This window comes from Saccopteryx leptura, chromosome 13 (genome assembly GCF_036850995.1).
Source record: "Saccopteryx leptura isolate mSacLep1 chromosome 13, mSacLep1_pri_phased_curated, whole genome shotgun sequence".
Taxonomy (NCBI): domain Eukaryota; kingdom Metazoa; phylum Chordata; class Mammalia; order Chiroptera; family Emballonuridae; genus Saccopteryx; species Saccopteryx leptura.
In genome coordinates, this window is record NC_089515.1 from 34,467,322 (window position 1) to 34,487,043 (window position 19,722).

At 41.6% G+C, this 19,722-nt stretch overlaps 1 pseudogene; it reads right to left on the reverse strand.

Moving 5' to 3' along the window:
- Positions 1-1,276: 1,276 nt before the first annotated feature.
- Positions 1,277-5,583, reverse strand: LOC136384432 (probable ribosome biogenesis protein RLP24; annotated as a pseudogene).
- Positions 5,584-19,722: the final 14,139 nt, after the last annotated feature.

Consider the following 19,722-nt stretch of genomic DNA (forward strand, 5'->3'; position numbering starts at 1 on the left):
GTCATTATAAGCCAACCACTGTTCCACGCACTTGACACTTAATATTTTTAACAATGATTCCCCAGTCTGCTAAGAAGAACCTGCTGGGTAAAAGTAGTAGTTCATTACCTTGTCTTCTCTTTGTTCTTCTTCTGTTGTGTACCCAGGAAAACCTGTGGTCCCAGATTTCACAATCCCTGGTTTTGAATATTCACACCCAAAGTCACTAATCTTTCTTGTTAACACCTTGTAGTTTGGCCCTTGATTAATTCAATCAGTGATTAGCACTTCTACAATAAGTGTTAATCTCTCTTTAAAACATCTCAAAGCTCAGCCCTTCGTTGAGGCTTTCTGCCCCCATCAGTCCAGGAGACAATATTTCCCTATTGTGAGCGATATCTACTAGGCATTGCCCATGCACAGCACCAGCTTGGGAAAAGGCCTGCTTCACAGTTCTGTTGAACAATTAAAGCATGGAATTTCAGGCTCAGGTTTGCACCCACCACGTGCTAGACTCCAACTGTGTACAGCTATCAATTCTCTTAAAAGCAGGGGCCAGATACTTCCAAAGTGACTAAACCTGCAGAGGGCACCCTCAGCAGTTGGGTCTGGGAGGAGATCATGACAGGCCCAAGAACGTTGCTGGGCACTGCTGTGTGGTTCCCACTGCCTAGGTGCTGAGTGGGAGTGGCTAAAAAAAAAAATGATAAGGATCCCAGCTGCACAGTGATAAAGTGAGCATATATTTGCCTGTGGCCAAGCTAAGGAGTTAGGGGATCCCCAAAGCCAGGCAGGGTAGTAACAGCCAGTTATGCAAAGACCCATGGAACCGGGGTAAAGAAAGTAATGAGAATTCCAAAGGAGGAGTCAACGGCAACTCTGAGTGAAGGTACACTTTCATGGTGCTTTCTCCTCACACTCTCCTAGACTAGATGGGCCTGTACCAATAAATGGTTCTTGCAATGTTTTTTTCTGCAAAGAAAATTTTATACATCACTAGCCATGAATTTTGTCATTAGTTATTACATAAATGCTGCCTGGTGCCATTATCCCGGTAATATGATCATTTTACGTTGACAATTCGCTTTGTATTTACAGAATACATCTATTCTGTGCATCTATTGTTGAAAGTTTAACATTGGGATGCAATCTACCATCCATAATATCTGTTGTTTTGCAGGTAGCAATGTAGAAGACATGTATTTGTAAATCACCTTTTCATTTGACCCACCTTATGTAAGAAATAAGTCAATAACTTAGACATTCTAAGTCCCTAAAGGAGATTTTTCCAATGCGCTCAAAGAAATGGTGAAATGGTAAGATTGTCAGAAACAACTTCCATGTCCACGTCTTCTTGTAGTTCCTGTACCATTTTGTCTTCCAGCTGTTTCCCTTTGCATGCAGAAGGGGCCCGGATGAGATAAATGTTTTGCTTAACTTCTTTGATGTCCTGAACTTTCTGTAGTTCTTTCTTTTTCTTCAACCTGTTGGTTATAAATTTAGCTTGACATCTCTATTTGATCTTTTTGACTCTCTCCATTGCATCAATCACTTTATTCCACAGCTCTTGCTGGCCTTTGACAGGTTCATGTCTACATTTTTCAAATTCAAATGAATTATCTCCTGTAAGTCCTTTAGGAGCTGCTTTACAGTATGCTTTAGTCCACGTGACCTTGTGAGGATTGCGCTTCTTTTTACAGGTTTTATGACACTTGGATTTACAGAACCTGAACACCTTACAATCGTTGCAGACGATCATCATGCCATGGCCGAGATATATCTGATTCTTGGGATTTAAAGTAAGATCTCAGGCCCTGGCCGGACAGCTTGATTGGTTAGACTGGAGCTTCCTTCTGAAGCGCAGAGGTTGTCTGTTTGGTCCCCTGTCAGGGCACATAGAGGAACAGATTTATGTTCCTCTCTCTCCCTCTCTCTCTCTTTCTCTTTCTCTCTCTCCACTCCTTTCTTCACTCTCTAAAATAAAATTTTTAAAAATTAAAAATAAATAAATAAATTGAGATCTCTGGAGGAGAGGGTGTATTAAAACACAAATTCCTTATTCCACCTATTTCTATGACTCAAGATCCAAGAAAGTGACACCAAGGAATGTGCATTGAAACAAGCTTCCCAGGGATTCTGACCACACTCGGAGAGTGAGGCCCAGATTACGGGGGCGGATCTGCAGGTGCATGCAGCTTCCTGCGGCAAAAACAATGGGGCTTGCTCCTGCATTGAGTGAGAGCAGATGAGTGAGCGAAAGCTTTTCTGTGAGCTGAAACAGGAAAAGACAGTGATTATAAGACGTGTGAAAGCACAAGGAACAAATGTCTTGACCTTTCCCAGAAGGGCTCCAGCACTGCAGAGGTGCAGGCAGGATGAGGTAGGAGGCAGGACTTGGATACCTGGCCATCTACTACTAAACCCAGGCTGTGGATCAACCGAGTCCTACTATAGTGGGGCGGGGTAGTGGCGAGAAAGCAACACCGTGGAAGAGACTTTTTATAAATTTTACACCTCAGCTTTTATGATTACAGGTACTCACACAGATACACACAACATTTAAAAAAAAAAAATATATATATATATATATATATATATATATATATATATATATATATTTGTATTTTTCTGAAGCTGGAAACGGGGAGAGACAGTCAGACAGACTCCCGCATGCGCCCGACCAGGATCCACCCAGCACGCCCACCAGGGGGCGACACTCTGCCCACCAGGGGGCGATGCTCTGCCCCTCCGGGGCGTGGCTCTGTCTCGACCAGAGCCATTCTAGCACCTGGGGCAGAGGCCAAGGAGCCATCCCCAGCGCCCAGGCCATCTTTGCTCCAATGGAGCCTTGGCTGCGGGAGGGGAAGAGAGAGACAGAGAGGAAGGAGAGGGGGAGGGGTGGAGAAGCAGATGGGCGCCTCTCCTGTGTGCCCTGGCCGGGAATCGAACCCAGGACTTCTGCATGCCAGGCCAACGCTCTACCACTGAGCCAACCGACCAGGGCCAAAAAATATATTTTTAACAGGAGCAACAGAAGCCTTCACAGTCTGTGAAAGAACAAGGAAACTTAAAGAAAGGACGTACGTGTGTTATCATTTGTTGAGACAGGTAAGCAGTGACAGGGCTCAACCTTAGGCACTAAAAGAAAACATATGTCAAAGGCAGTGTAGGGATACTAGGGGTTGTTCTGGAGAATAAATAGGAAAACAGTTACAGCTGATACATTACATGCCCTTATTAAGCCTCAGATTCCTCGTCTGTAAAATGGGGATAACAATATTATCTAGGGTTACTGAGAGAATTAAACAAAATAATGTACATCATAATGATTGTAAGAGTTTAACAGGTTAACAGGCAAATAGTAAGTGCTAGTTATTATAGCTCATATCATAGGACTGTTAAGTGGCCTAAGTAAGGCAATAAATGCAACACTCTAGGCACACACCTGCACATAGTAAGTATGCAATAAGTTGTAACTATAAACATTATTATAAGTTTAAAAATAGCATTAGATAGTGGAAGACAAAAATAAAAACAAGGCCCTGGCCGGTTGGCTCAGCAGTAGAGCGTCGGCCTGGCCTGCGGGGGACCCAGGTTTGATTCCCGGCCAGGGCACATAGTAGAAGCGCCCATTTGCTTCTCCACACCCCCCTCCTTCCTCTCTGTCTCTCTCTTCCCCTCCCGCAGCCGAGGCTCCATTGGAGCAAAGATGGCCCGGGCGCTGGGGATGGCTCCTTGGCCTCTGCCCCAGGCGCTAGAGTGGCTCTGGTTGCGGCAGAGCGACGCCCCAGAGGGGCAGAGCATCGCCCCCTGGTGGGCAGAGCGTCGCCCCTGGTGGGCGTGCCGGGTGGATCCCGGTCGGGCGCATGCTAGAGTCTGTCTGACTGTCTCTCCCCGTTTCCAGCTTCAGAAAAATACAAAAAAAAAAAAGAAAAAAGAAAAATAAAAACAAAGAACAAGGATAAGGACAATGAATAGAAAACTAACAAATCAAGTAATCCAATTATATCAACAATCAACATCAATGATATAAATACACCAACGAAAAGACAGAGATTGTCTGAGTAGATTAAAAAACCACACTCAACTTTATGTTGTCTATAAGAAACCCACTTTTGCCAGACTGGTGGTGATGCAGTAGATAAAGCATCAACCTGGGACACTGAAGTCCCAGGTTTCAAACCCTGAGGCTGCTGGCTTGAGCCTGGGCTCATCTGGCTTGAGGGCAGAGTTAACAGCTTGAGCGTGGGATTATCAGAATGATCCTGTGGTTGCTGGCTTGAGCCCAAAGGTTGCTGGCTTAAAGTCCAAGGTCACTGGCTTGAGCAATGGGTCATTGGATTAGCTGGAGCCCCCTGGTCAAGGGACATATGAGAAAGCAATCAGTGAACAACTAAAGTGATACTACAAGTTGATGCTTCTCATCTTTCTCCCTTTCTGTGTGTGTGTCTCTCTCTCACTAGAAAAAACCCCACAACAACAACAACAACAAAAAAACACGAAAATAAACTTACTTTAAATATAAAGACACAGCCCTGGCTGGTTGGCTCAGTGGTAGAGCGTCGGCCTGGCATGCAGGAGTCCCGGGTTCGATTCCTGGCCAGGGCACACAGGAGAAGTGCCCATTTGCTTCTCCACCCCTCCCCCTCTCCTTCCTCTCTGTCTCTCTCTTCCCCTCCCACAGCCAAGGCTCCATTGGAGCAAAGTTGGCCCGGGAGCTGAGGATGGCTCTGTGGCCTCTGCCTCAGGCGCTAGAATGGCTCTGATTGCCGCAGAGCGACGCCCCAGATGGGCAGAGCATCGCCCCCTGGTGGGCGTGCCGGGTGGATCCCAGTAGGGAGCATGTGGGAGTCTATCTGACTGCCTCCCCGTTTCCAACTTCAGAAAAATACAAAAAATAATAATAATAATAAAAAAAAAATATATATATATATAAAGACACAAACAGATTTAGAGTAAATGAATTGAGGAAAAATATACCAGGCTTCCAGTCAAGATGGCAACAGCATAGGTAAATACAGTACAAGTACATCAAAATTATAACTATACTAAAAAATAACCATTATTCAGAACTGCCTGAAATCTAGGTGAATGGAACTTCTAAAACTGAGGATTTAAAGGAGCCACATCAAGCATGATAGGAGAGGCAGAGGCCTGAAACAGGCTAGTCTCACACCCATATGTGGTAGATAGAAATCAGGAGAAATACCACAGCAGCAGAGGTATTCTCTGAGGAGTGAGGGGTCCCAGACCCATACCAGGCTACCCAGCCCAGGGCTCTAATGCCAGGAAGAGAAATTCCCATAACTTCTGGCTGCAAAAACCAGCAGGGATTGTGGCTGAGTGAGGTGGAGAGCTTTTGTAGTCCCAGCAGTTCTTTGTAAAGGGCCCAAAAGGACTTATTTAGATTCACTTCCTCTGAGCTCCAGCACTAGGGCAGCAGCTTGAAAGGCACCAGGGATTAGGGACATACAGGAAGGAACTGAATTGTCCAGCATTAGTACAAGAGCTGGAAGGGCAGCTTTCTCCCAGATAGAAGTACTGGCATAGGATATTGTTCCTTTTCTTACCTCTCTCCCCACAGAGCTGGCAGGCAGGCACCATATCTGAGAGTCTCCATCAACTTCATTAACACTGTTTACCTTGCCCTGGTGATTCCCTGAGACCCTGCCTCACCTAAATTGCAGGCCTACCAGAGCTGTTTCTAGTGGCTTTTCCATATGAACCGTCTGTCTTGGCTCATGCATTAGACTTTCTTAAAATCTCTCACACAAGCAACATCTGGCATCAGTGTGTCCCATACCTTTTTCTAACTGGCCCCTGGCCCAGTACTAGCAGCAGCCAGCTTTGGTTATCAACTTGCCTTGCCTGGGTACCTCCAAGACCAGCAAAAGTAGCAGCAATCTGCGGATTGCTCTATAGCTCATGCCGGGTGGCCCCAGGCAGAACACAGATAGTGGCTGGCCCAGCGGACAGCTTCAGACCACATAGATGAACCACCCAATTACCTCCACAAGTGACACACTCAAGGGGTACACTCAGCAGGCACCAGCGCCCCACTGAAGTAAGTTCTGCTCTATGGAGCAGGCCCCTACATAGCTGAGACTCCATGGTGTTCAGTGGTGGCAGCCAGTCCTTGCAGCCAATCAGCCTGGGGGTATATCCCTCCCATCTATCTGCCAAAAACATTTAAGGCTCAACTACAACAGAAGGGTGTACAAAGCTCACACGGGGTTGAAGGGGTACACCTGGAGTGCCCGACTTGGGTGATCAGGTAGGCCGTACCACTGGACACTGCAGAACATCTACAATATACGGCCAATCTACCAAGCCTAAGAGACGTAGCAGCTCTTTCTAATACATAGACGCAAACACAGGGAGGCTGCCAAAATGAGGAGGTAAAGAAACATATCCTAAATGAAAGAACAGAACAAAACTCCAGAAAGAGAACTAAACAAAATGGAGACAAACAAGCTACTAGATGCAGAGTTCAAAACAATATAGTAATGCTCAAAGAACTTAGTGAGAATATCAACAGCATAAAAAAAAAGACATGGAAACCATAAAAAAGAAGAATATATTAACTGAAATTAAGAATAATGTATAATCAAGAGTGTAGTAGATGAAGTGAAAAAGCAAGTCAGCAATTTGGAATATAAGAAAACAAAAACTCCCCATCAGAACAGCAAAAAGAAAAAAGAATTTTAAAAATGAGAATAGTGTAAGGAGCCTCTGAGATAGGTTCAAGGGTACCAACATTCACATCACGAGGGGGGAGGGGGCTGGAAGGAGAAGAAAGAGAGCAAGGGATGAAGAACCCATCTGAAGAAATAATGACCAAAACCTTTCCTAGCCTGGTAAAAGAAAAAAGACACAAAAGTCCAGGAAGTACAGAGAGTCCCAAATATGATGAATCCATAAAAGCCCACATCAAGACACATTTTAATTAAAATGCTAAAAGTTAAAGACAAAGAGTGACTCTTAAAAGCAGCAAGAGAAAAGCAGTTAGTTACCTACAAGAGGGCTCTAATAAGACTGTCAGCTGATTTCTCAACAGAAACTTTGCGGGTCAGAGAGATTGGCAAGAAGTGATAAAAAGCAAGGACCTACAACTACTTTACCCAGCAACGCTACCATTTAGAATCACAAGTCATATAAAGAGGTTCTCAGACAAGAAAAACTAAAGGAGTTCAGCACCACCAAAGCAGTATTACATGAAATGTGAAAGGGTCTTCTTTAAGAATAATTTTTAAAAAATGATCAAATTTTGAATAATAAAACAGCAATAAATACATATTTATCAACAATTGAATCTAAAAAATAAAGTGGATGAACAGGCAGAACAGAAACAGACTCAGAGATGCAGAGAACATTTTGATGGCTGCTGAGTGGGAGGGGAGTTGGAGGGATGGGAGTGAGGGGTAAGGGATTGAGAAATACAAATTGGTTGTCACGGAATGGTCATGGGGATGTGGTGCACAGCATAGAAAGTACAGTCAATAGCAGGGGTCCCCAAACTACGGCCCGCGGGCCACATGCAGCCCCCTGAGGCCATTTATCCGGCCCTCACAGCACTTCCGGAAGGGGCACCTCTTTCATTGGTGATCAGTGAGAGGAGCATAGTTCCCATTGAAATACTGGTCAGTTTGTTGATTTCAATTTACTTGATCTTTATTTTAAATATTGTATTTGTTCCTGTTTTGTTTTTTTACTTTAAAATAAGATATGTGCAGTGTGCATAGGGATTTGTTCATAGTTTTTTTTTTATAGTCCGGCCCTTCAACGGTCTGAGGGACAGTGAACTGGCCCCCTGTGTAAAAAGTTTGGGGACCCCTGGTCAATAGTATTCCAATAACTAAAAAAAGAAAAGAGGGGGAAATCATTCAGTTTTTCATCATGTTCAAGATAAAATTCAAATCATTCTACAGAGTTGACATTCAAGGCCTAGTATAATCTGGCGGCAGTCTCATTTCCCATCTCCTCCACTAGAATAACTGCTAATATGTGGTCCCTAAACACCATGTAATTTCACTCAGTTAAACCTTGAATACACTCTCTCTCTCCACTCCTCTTCCATCATTCCTATAAATTCTCTTGTAAAGTCCCCTAACTGCTACACACTGAGTTAATCATTCTCTTTTCAATTTCAGTTGACATTCAATATTATTTTATATTAGTTCCAGGTACACAGCATAGTGTTTAGACATTTAAATAACTTATGATAAGCCTGGTACCCACCTGGCACCATACACAGTTATTACAATATTATTAACTGTGTTCTCTGGGTTGTGCTTTGCATCCCTGTGACTATTTTGTGGTTACCAGTCTGTACTTCTTAATCCCTTTACCTTTTTCACCCAGTCCCTGGCTTCCTTCCTATCTGGCAGTTGTCAGTTTTTCACTGTTTTTCTGGGTCTGCTTCTGTTTTGCTCACTTGTTTATTTTGTTCTTTAGATTCCACATATAAGTGATATCATATGGTATTTGTGTTTCTCTAAGTGACTTATTTCACTTAGCATAATGTCCTCTAGGTCCATCCATGTTTTTGCAAATGGTAAGATGTCACTCTTTCTTTATGACTGAGTATTATTACATTGTATATACGTACATTTTTATCTAACTGTCTATTGATGGACACTTAGGTTGCTTCCATATCTTGGCTATTGTAAATAATACTGCAAAGAACATAGGGGTGCAGGCCCTAGCCAGTTGGCTCAGCGGTGGAGCGTCGGCCTGGCATGCGGGGGACCCGGGTTCGATTCCTGGCCAGGGCACATAGGAGAAGCGCCCATTTGCTTCTCCACCCCCACCCCCCTCCTTCCTCTCTGTCTCTCTCTTCCCCTCCTGCAGCCAAGGCTCCATTGGAGCAAAGATGGCCTGGGCGCTGGGGATGGCTCCTTGGCCTCTGCCCCAGGCACTAGAGTGGCTCTGGTCGAGGCAGAGCGACGCCCTGGAGGGGCAGAGCATCGCCTCCTGGTGGGCAGAGCGTCGCCCCTGGTGGGCGTGCCGGGTGGATCCCGGTAGGCGCATGCGGGAGTCTGACTGTCTCTCCCCGTTTCCAGCTTCAGAAAAATACAAAGAACATAGGGGTGCAGATAGCTTTTCAAATTAGTATTTTTGATTTCTTCAAGTAAATACCCTGAAAAGGAATTGTTGGGTCATATTTTAGTTCTAGTTTTAATTTTTTGAAGAACCTCCATACTGTTTCCCATAGTGGCTGCACAAATTTGCAATCCCACCAACAGTGCACAAGGGTTCTCCTTTCTCTCACATCCTCACCAACACTCGTTGTTTGATTAATTGATGATAGCCATTCTGACAGGAATGAGGTGATAGCTACTTGTAGTTTTAGTTTGTATTTCTCTGATGATCAGTTACATTGAGCATCACTTCATATGTCTATTGGCCATCTGTATGTCCTCTTGAGTTAATAACTTTCTTGTCTGTGTTATACTTGTACCTTCTATACATTGTCACTACTGAACATACTTCATTGAATGAGTTACCCTTTCTTATCAATATAAGATGCTATTAACTATAAGATGCACCATTATTTCATGCACCACTAAAAATAAAAATGTCATTAATTAAACTCTGCCACATCATCAATATTAAGAAATATTACATTTTTGGCTCTGGCCAGGTAGCTCAGTTACCTGTCAGATAGAGCAACTGTCCGTTGTAGGTTCAATTCCTCATCAGGGCACATAGAAGAAGCAACCAAAGAATGCAAAATAAGTGGAAAAAAAGATTGATGCTTCTCTCTTTCTCTTTCTATCTCCCTTCCTCACTCTCTCTTTAAAAAATTAACATATTTTTTTTAAAAAGAAATATTCTTCTCTTTAAGTGTGGATGAATTATGCATTATGCCCAAAGCTAAAGATTGGTGTCCAATTTGGTCATAAAGTATGATTGAAATGAGACACATAGGCCCTGGCCAGTTGGCTCAGTGGTAGAGCGTCGGCCTGGTGTGCAGAAGTACCGGGTTCGATTCCCGGCCAGGGCACACAGGGGAGGCGCCCATCTGCTTCTCCACCCCTCCCCCTCTCCTTCCTCTCTGTCTCTCTCTTCCCCTCCCGCAGCCGAAGCTCCACTGGAGCAAAGGATGGCCTGGGCGCTGGGGATGGCTCCTTGGCCTCTGCCCCAGGCGCTAGAGTGGCTCTGGTCGCAACAGAGTGACGCCCCGGATGGGCAGAGCATTGCCCCCTGGTGGGCGTGCCGGGTGGATCCCAGTCGGGCGCATGCGGGAGTCTGTCTGATTGCCTCCCCGTTTCCAGCTTCAGAAAAGTACAAAAAAAATAAATAAATAAAAGAAATGAGACACATAAATTTAAAATTTTTAAATAAATTTTTTTAAAGAAGCACATGAGTTAAACATACAATCTACAAAGTTACTTACACAAAATTTAGGTGAGAAGTTTGGTTGATTTTCACAGTAAACCCTTTGGAAAACAAGATTTAACTCAGGTATGCAAAGCTGGTTCAACGTTGAAAGATCAGTTAATGTAATCTGTCACATTAACAGGCTAAAGAGAAAAACTTATGTCAATAGATGCACAGAAAGCACTTGAAAAAATTCAACACTCATTATGAAAACTCTCAGAAAACTATGAGGAGAATAACTTGCTCAACTTGATAAAGACTATCTGCAAAAAGCCTACAGTTAACATGATACTTATTGGTGAGAAACTTGAAGCTCTCCCACTAATCAGGAAAAGGCCAAGATGTTCCTTCTCACCACTTGTTTTTAATATGATACTGGTAGTCCTAGATATGCAATAGGACAAGAAAAGGAAAGACATACTGATTGGGAAGAAAAATAAATAAAATTGTTTGTTCATAGATGACATGATTGTCTATGTAGAAAACCTTAAAGATTGACAAATGAATTTCCAGAATTAATAAGTGATTATAGCAAGATTGCAAATTCAAGTTCAATACATGAAAGTCCATTGCTTTCCTATATACCAATAACAAACAAGTAGAATTTCAGATTAAAAACATACTACCATTTACATTATTACCCAAAAAAGTGAAATACTTAGGTATAAATCTAACAAAATATGTACAAGATCTATGTAAGAAAAACTACAAAACTCTGATAAAGGAAATCAAAGAACAAATAAATGGAGGATATCCTATGTTCATTGATGGATAGAAAGACTCAATATTGTTGAGATGTCGGTTCTTCTCAAGTTAATCTGTAAATTCAAAGTATTCCTCATCAAAATCCAAGTAAGTTATTTTATAGATTTTGACAAACCAATTCTAAAGTTTATAAGGAGAGGCCAAAGACCCAGAATAGCCAACATGATATTGAAAGAGAAGAACAAAGTTGGAGGACTGATGATACTCAACTTCAAGCCTTACTATAAATCTACAGTAATCAAGACAGTGTGGTATTGGCAAATGAAGAGACAAATAGATCGATAGGCCAGAATAGGGAGCCCAGAAATAGACCCACATATATATAGTCAACTGATCTTAGACAAGGAGAAAAGGCAATACAAAAAAGAAAAGATAGTCTTTTCAACAAATGGTGCTGACATAACTGGATATCCACATGCAAAATAACGAATTTAGACACAGACCTAATTTACATTCTTCAAATTAACTCAAGATGAATCATAGACCTAATTGTAAAATACAAAACTGCAAAAATCCTAGAATATCACATAGGAAAATACTTAGGTGACTTTTTAGCTACAACACCAAAGGCATGACCATAAAAAAAAAAAAAAAAAGACTTAATGAGCTGGACTTTATTAAAATGAAAAACAACTGCTCTGTGAAAGACAATGTTAACAGAATGAGAAGATAAGCCACAAACTGGTAGAAATATTTACATAAGTCATATGTGATAAAGAACTGTTATCCAGGCCCTGGCCGGTTGGCTCAGTGGTAGAGCGTCAGCCTGGCGTGCAGAAGTCCTGGGTTCGATTCCCGGCCAGGGCACACAGGAGAAGTGCCCATCTGCTTCTCCACCCCTCCCCCTCTCCTTCCTCTCTGTCTCTCTCTTCCCCTCCCGCAGCCGAGGCTCCATTGGAGCAAAGATGGCCAGGGCGCTGGGGATGGCTCCTTGGCCTCTGCCCCAGGCGCTAGAGTGGCTCTGGTAGCAACAGAGTGACGCCCCGGAGGGGCAGAGCATCACCCGTGGTGGGCAGAGCGTCGTCCCCTGGTGGGCGTGCCGGGTGGATCCCGGTCGGGCGCATGTGGGAGTCTGTCTGACTGTCCCTCCCCGTTTCTAGCTTCAGAAAAATACAAAAAAAAAAAAAAAAAAAAAGAACTGTTATCCAAAATACAAAGAACTTCTAACACTCAACAATAAAAATTAAATAAACTGATTAAAAATTGGGCAAAGGATCTGGACTCCTCCAAAGAAAACACACCAATGGCAAATAAGCATATGAAAAGATGCTCAACACCATATGTCATTAGAGAATTGCAAATTGAAACAACAATGAGATACCACACTACACACTTACCCACACGGTCAAATTCCAAAACCACACCAAATGCCACTGAGGAGGTAAAGCAGCAGGAACTTTCATTCATTACTTTTGGGAATGCAAAAATGGTACAGCCACTTTGGAAGACAGTTTGGCAGATTCTTATAAAATTAAACACTTTCACCATATGATTCAGTAACTGTGTTCCTTGATATTTGCCCAAGTTGAAAACATATGTCCACACAAAGACCTGGGCACAAATGTTTATAGCAACTTTTTTCATAATTGCCCAAACTTGGAAGCAACCAAAATTTTCCTCCAAATTGAATGAATAAACAGTTGTAATGCAGACAATGAAATAGTATCCATTGAAATGAGCAAATGAGACTGACTGTGGAAGAAGGGGGTAATATAGGAATCTCTGCACCTTCAATTTTGCTGTGAACCTAAACTATTCCAAAAAGTAAAGTTTATTTTTTAAAAAGAATGACAGGTAAATTAAATGTCATACCTACTATATATACTACACTTGGTCTTCTACAACGCTTTCAAATTCATACTGGATTTTAAAAGATTCACATGGTGACTATGTAATAAAAGGGAAATTTTTAAATGCCAGTAATCTTATCTTTGGTGCCCAAGGAAATACTGGGGAAAAATTAATACAACCAACATTCAAACCCCATAAGAGAACAGAGTACATGATATTGATTTTATTAAGAAAACTCTGGTCAGGCTAAGAAGACAGAATGTACAGAGCAACAGCCGCACAGCATAATCGATCTGGCTAATTATAGTGTGTGACTTTTGTCCCACATCCTTGAGTTTTCTAAAAGGTCAGGAAACAGGAGTTCGGTGACATTGTTCTTGGTTGGAAAGGCAAAGGTTCTCATTAATTAAGGGACTCAGGAGAGCTTTTCAGAGGTCAGTCCTAGGTTCAGCGGTATTTAAAGGGTCCACGGAGGAGGAGTCTTTAATACAGGAAGAAAGGAAGGCACTGCCAAGGCTGTGGAGAGGTCAGAGGGAAGAGGTTGAACTAACAGGCACCCCACCTTGGCAGGTCTTATCCCATCTCCCTCAGAACTTCCCTTGGGAGGCCCTCTCCCAGCTGGAGAAACATTGGTCGGGGATGTTCCCATCCCAGCTACATAATAACTAAGAGCCACTGTGAAGCCCAAACAAAGACTGGAGATGCACTTTTCCCCTTGCTTCTCCAATTGTTCATTCATTCTCTCTTTTCCTCATCAATATATATTTATAAAGGGCCTTCCATATGCTAGGCTGTGTCACTGGGGGCGTGGCAAAAAATGAAGTCCTTTCAGACAATATAGTAAACAGACATGTAATAACATGTCAAGATATGAGAAGTGCTATGAAGAAAAATAAGGCAGGTAAGGGAAATAAAGAGTAATGAAGGAAGGGGGTGATAGTAGACATAAGGGAGGGCTTCTCTGAAGAGAGGCAAAGTTTGAACAGAGATCTGACTAAAAAGGTTTTTTAAAAGAAATAAATTCAATAATTTCATCAATAGAAAAGTGATGAAATGAGGTACCTTCAAAGACTATCGCACTAAATAAGTGAAAATGTGGCACCCATCTGAAAACAAAATATTGGGGCAGGGAGACCAGGAAATGACAACCAGAAGATGGTGAGATTGGGGGGGGGGGTAGAGGGGGATAAAGAGAGACAGGAAGAGAGATGAAAAGCATCAACTTGTATTTGTAGCACCTTTGGTTTTTCATTGATTGAGTTTTATATGTGCCTTGATCAGAGGAATCCAGCTGAGCAAGTGATCCTTTGCTCAAGGCAGTGACCTTGAGCTTCAAGCCATCAAGCCGGTGACCATGGGATCATGTCGATGAGCCTGCACTCAAGCTGGCAATTTCAGGGTTTCGAACCTGGGACCTCAGTGTCATCCCAGGTCAACGCTCTATCTGCTGCGCCACCACCAGTCAGGCAAGATGGTGAGTCTGGTATCAAACATAGGCTTGAATCCCTGCCCTGCTGTGTGACTTTTATGAAGTTATTTAACCTTTGTAAGTCAGCCTCAATTTCCCTATCTGTAAAACAAGGATCAACTAAGACAGAGGTAGTCAACCTTTTTATACCTACCGCCCACTTTTGTATCTCTGTTAGTAGTAACATTTTCTAATCGCCCACCGGTTCCACAGAAATGGTGATTTATAAAGTAGGGAAGTAACTTTACTTTATAAAATTTATAAAGCAGAGTTAAAGCATATAATAATAATTACTTATCAAGTACTTTATGTCAGATTTTCACTAAGTTTGGCAGAATAAATCTTTATAAAACAACTTACTATAGTTAAATCTTTTTTTTTTTTTACAGGGACAGAGAGAGAGTCAGAGAGAGGGATAGATAGGGACAGACAGACAGGAACGAAGAGAGATGAGAAGCATCAATCATCAGTTTTTCGTTGTGACACCTTAGTTGTTCATTGATTGCTTTCTCATATGTGCCTTGACCATGGGCCTTCAGCAGACCGAGTAACCCCTTGCTCAAGCCAGTGACCTTGGATCCAAGCTGGTGGGCTTTTTTGCTCAAACCAGATGACCCCTCACTCAAGCTGGCAACCTTGGGGTCTGGAACTTGGGTCCTCCACATCCCAGTCCGACGCTCTATCCTCTGTGCCACCGCCTGGTCAGGCTAAATCTGTCTTTTTATTTATACTTTGGTTGCTCTGCTACCATCCACCATGAAAGCTGGAACGTCCACTAGTGGGCAGTAGGAACCAGGTCGACTACCACCGAACTAAGGTCTCAACTCCATAGGGTTATTGCAAGGATTATAACAATGCAATGAAATGATACATTTAAGATTATTAAACCCAGTGCTTGTCATACTATAAAAGCATTTTTTAATGATAGCTGTTATTATTGACCAGAACATGACAAATTAGTCGGTTTCATTTTCTTGCCTCAAAGAATTTTAAAACAAAGATTCACATGCTTAAAAGAGGGGTCTTAATCTAGGATCTGTGAATCTCTATGTTGCCCATGAGAATATCCATCCATGGCTTGGATTTTAAGGTGTCTGTGAATTCCTGAAACTTTATGCAAAATCTGGGGGATGCAAGTTTTCTGGAAAGAGGTTATCTAGATTTCATTACATCCTCCAAGTAGACCATGACCAATTAAGAGCTGCTACTTTCCAACCCTGTCTTTGTTGTTTGCCTGCTTTTCCATTTCATGTTATTCTAGTTTTCTGATTATAGAGGTGTGTTTCTTTTTTCAGAAAGGTGAAAGGTTTAAAAATGAACAAGAATATTTGCAGGTCTCCCTCTTTATCATCTCACTAGTTTAAAGACATTATCTATTGATGATAAGATTCTTCTCTTCCATTATCCTTTTCGCTGGCTAGAGCTGGAAAGTGAATTCTTTTTCACTTCGATATTTTTTAAAAGATACATTTTCTCTTTGGCTTAACTTTCTGTTCTATGCTGAAAGGACAGTGCTGTATTCTCATACTCCTTCTTACCTACACAGCCTAATTTACATTTTTCAGTGCGATTTTCTCTTATCATTTGCGAGTACAGCTGAAACCCAAGTTGTATAAGTCAGTGGTCCCCAAACCCCGGGCCGCAGACTGGTACCGGTCCATGGGCCATTTGGTACCGGTCCGCAGAAAAAGAATAAATAACTTACATTATTTCCATTTTATTTATATTTAAGTCTGAACGATGTTTTATTTTTTAAAAATGACCAGATTCCCTCTGTTACATCCGTCTAAGACTCACTCTTGACGATTGTCTCGTAAGTTCAACAATTATATTTAAAAATACCACAGTTTTTACGCCAGTCGCATAATTTTATTTTGTGCATTTATCCGTCCCACCTAAAGGCCGGTCCATGAAAATATTTTCTGACATTAAACCGGTCCGTGGCCCAAAAAAGGTTGGGGACCACTGGTCTAAGTGATACACTCCTTAGAAAAGAAAAAACTGTACAATCCAAGCCTATGTCACTGAAAGCTTCATAATTACAAACAAGACTTAGAATGCACAAAATATACAATTAAATTTATAAATTTATCAAAAACTAGTACCCACCAATTGCAACTTGCGGAAATGACACATTGTTTTTATATGTACATACAATTTGCTAGGTCATTTACTACTTTGGCCACATGATGGACTGTCACTGGCTCCCTCAAGTTGCCTGGCTGATTCTTCAGAGAGAAGTTGACAGTAATTGAAGAGTCTGGACCTCCTGATAATAGTGATTCTGTAACAACACCATTTGTTAAGACTCTTGCTAGCAAAATCCACATCCACCTTGCACTGGTTTAAGCACAGAGAGAATGCAAAGGATCTAGTAACTAAAAGGTCTAAGAATCAATCTCTAGATTCAGACCCAGCTGGGCCAGGGTCCCATGCTGTCTGGCCCTTTCTTCATTTGACTACTGCATCTTAGACACATCTCACAAATGTGAGGGTCCTGGTAGATTAAGGCTTGTTTCCTTACAGCCAGCAACCTCAGCAAGGAGGCTCCACTTCCTCAATAGTTCCAGCAGAAGTCCTTGCATAAATCCAGCTTCTCCTGACCCATCCTCTTTACACATGGCTTGTGAATGGGAATGCTCCATCTGATCCACATGGGTTGAATATGGGAGATAACGGATTCCACAAAGGAAAATGAAGGTTCCATAGCAGATACTGTCCACTGCCACTCAACATATATTTGTTCCCATCCTTGCTCCAAATTTCAGTGATTTAGGTAGAACAAGATTTTTTGATCTTAGGAAGAATTTTCTCTTTCCCTGACCTCTGGGATAAATTATTATTAGAAATTTTATTGTGTCGACCTGGAAATGCTGAGGTCGCCGGTTTGAAACCCTGGACTTGCCTGGTCAAGGCACATATGGGAGTTGATGCTTCCAGCTCCTTCCCCCTTCTCTCTCTCTGTCTCTCTTCTCTCTCTCTCTCTCTCTCTCTCTCTCTCTGTCTCTTCCTCTCCTCTCTAAAAAAATGAATAAATAAAAAAAATTTAAAAAAAAAAAAAAAGAAATTTTATTCTTCTAGCCCTATTAGGTTTAGGAGTAGCCGTGTGCTCCAGTTTCAACCAATAGGAAATAAGCAGAAGGGTGCTGGGTGGAGCATTTTGGAAAGATTTGCTTTCCTGAAACAAAAAAAATCTGGTGTGTCTCTCTTGCTCCTTTGCCCTTTACCCTTCTTTCTACTTGGAATATAGCTCTGATGCCAGGGAGGCAGCACCCATCTTGTGACTATGAGGCAACAAGCATGAGGTGCATATGAACACTCCCCAAGGTTGGTAGACCAGAAAAATATAAATATCCTGGATATCCAATAGCTCAAACGATTCTCTGCACTAGCCCTGTTTGTCAACATCTAGATTTACTATGTGACAGGAGTAACCTTATTTGTTTAAGCTATTGTTAGTTGTTTCCAGCTACTTGTAGTTCCTGCTACAGATGCTATTACCAGAAGAATAGAGAATGGATGCTGAACAGGAAAAAAAAAACAACTATTTTCACCAGAGATACTGAGACACTGGTAACCTAAGGCTGGATTTTTCACTTCGTCAAACAGGTACCAGAAACTCACTCCCTAAATAATGAAAAATAAAATAAAATAAAGATGCAGAAAGGAATATAAAAGGGTATCTCTGACTCATTTAGTGCTTCTTCATTCTTTAGGAAGAACAGACAGGGTGATAAATATCCATTCTACCAATGAAAGATGAATTTGAGTAAACATGTTCTTCTTTTAAAATGCTAACATCATGCTTCCAGGGAGAGTTACACCTAAAACAGTCCAAAGAGAATGGACTTTGGACCTGCATGCAAATTCTATCTCTGCCACTTATTAGCTGTATGGCCTAGAGTAAATTATAGTTAACTGAGCCTGAGTCTCAGTTTCCACCTGTGAAAGAAGGGAATAATGACTTCTACCTTCTAGGTTTCTTTTCTCTCTCATAATTGCCCTAAAAAGTGTTTTATTAAAGCATATCACACACACACACACACACACACATACACACTCCACCTTGTGGTCCTTTCCCAGACACCTCATAGAAATTTTTTTTTTTTTTTTTGGTGGCAGAGACAGAGAGAGTCAGAGAGAGGGACAGACGACAGACAGAAAGGGAGAGAGATGAGAAACATCAATTCTTTGTTGCGGTTCCTTAGTTGTTCATTGATCGCTTTCTCATATGTGCCTTGACTGGGGGGTTACAGCAGACAGAGTGACCCCTGCTTGAGCCAGCGACCTTGGGATCAAGCTAGTGAGCCTTGCTCAAACAGATGAGCCCACGCTCAAGCTGGCAACCTCAGGGTCTCGAACCTCTGTCCTCCGCGTCCCAGTCCGACACTATCCACTGCGCCACCGCCTGGTCAGGCTCATAGGAATTTTTAAGTGAACTACTTTAATTATTTTCAGATATACTAAAAGCAGAATACCCATAGTATTCTGCTTCTAATGCCAGATTAGATTCTTTCCAATGCCAGTAGAGATTATTTGCCTTATTTTCTACTAAATTATTTGGCTTTTTCTTATTCATTCATAGGAGTGCTTCAAATATTCTGAATTCAACCATTCATTATTTAATGCACCTCTTTCTGCAGAAGAAACACCAACCTGATGTGAACTTCTTTCATTGCTTGAATGTTTTTTTACTTTCACTGTGTACATTAAATATTCATAAACAAATAGTGTTTTCTAGCATATTTTAAAACTATGTAAATGGAATTATGCCGTCAGAATACTTATGTATTTTAGGGCTTTTTGTTTCGTCTGCTCACTTTTTTTTTTTTTGGAGATTTTTTTCATGTTGATACAGGTATCGATCGACTTACGACCTATGCAACTTATGACCATTTGACTTTACGATCACAATCGCTAGCCACAACTTAAACCTGACGAATGTAAAAATAAGAAACAAAATGGTGTAGAGATGATACAGATGGCATAAAATGAACAAAGAAAATTATGATATATAACAATAATGAAAGAAAATTATGATAAAATATGACAAAAAAATTTATAACATCATTTCACAGTACTGTACATATAGCCTACTCAACTTACGACCAAATCATGTTACGACCAGTCTGTCAGAACCAATTGTGGTCATAAGTGAGCTCTAGCTGTACATGTAGCTCTAGTTGAATCATTTTAACTGCAATATAATATTCAATTTTATGAATACACAATTTATTCATTTACTTTTTTGTTAGATGGACACTTAGGTACTTTCTAGTTTTTTACTATAAAATGTAATATTTCTTTGTGCACATCAGCTAGAACTTCTCTAAAAT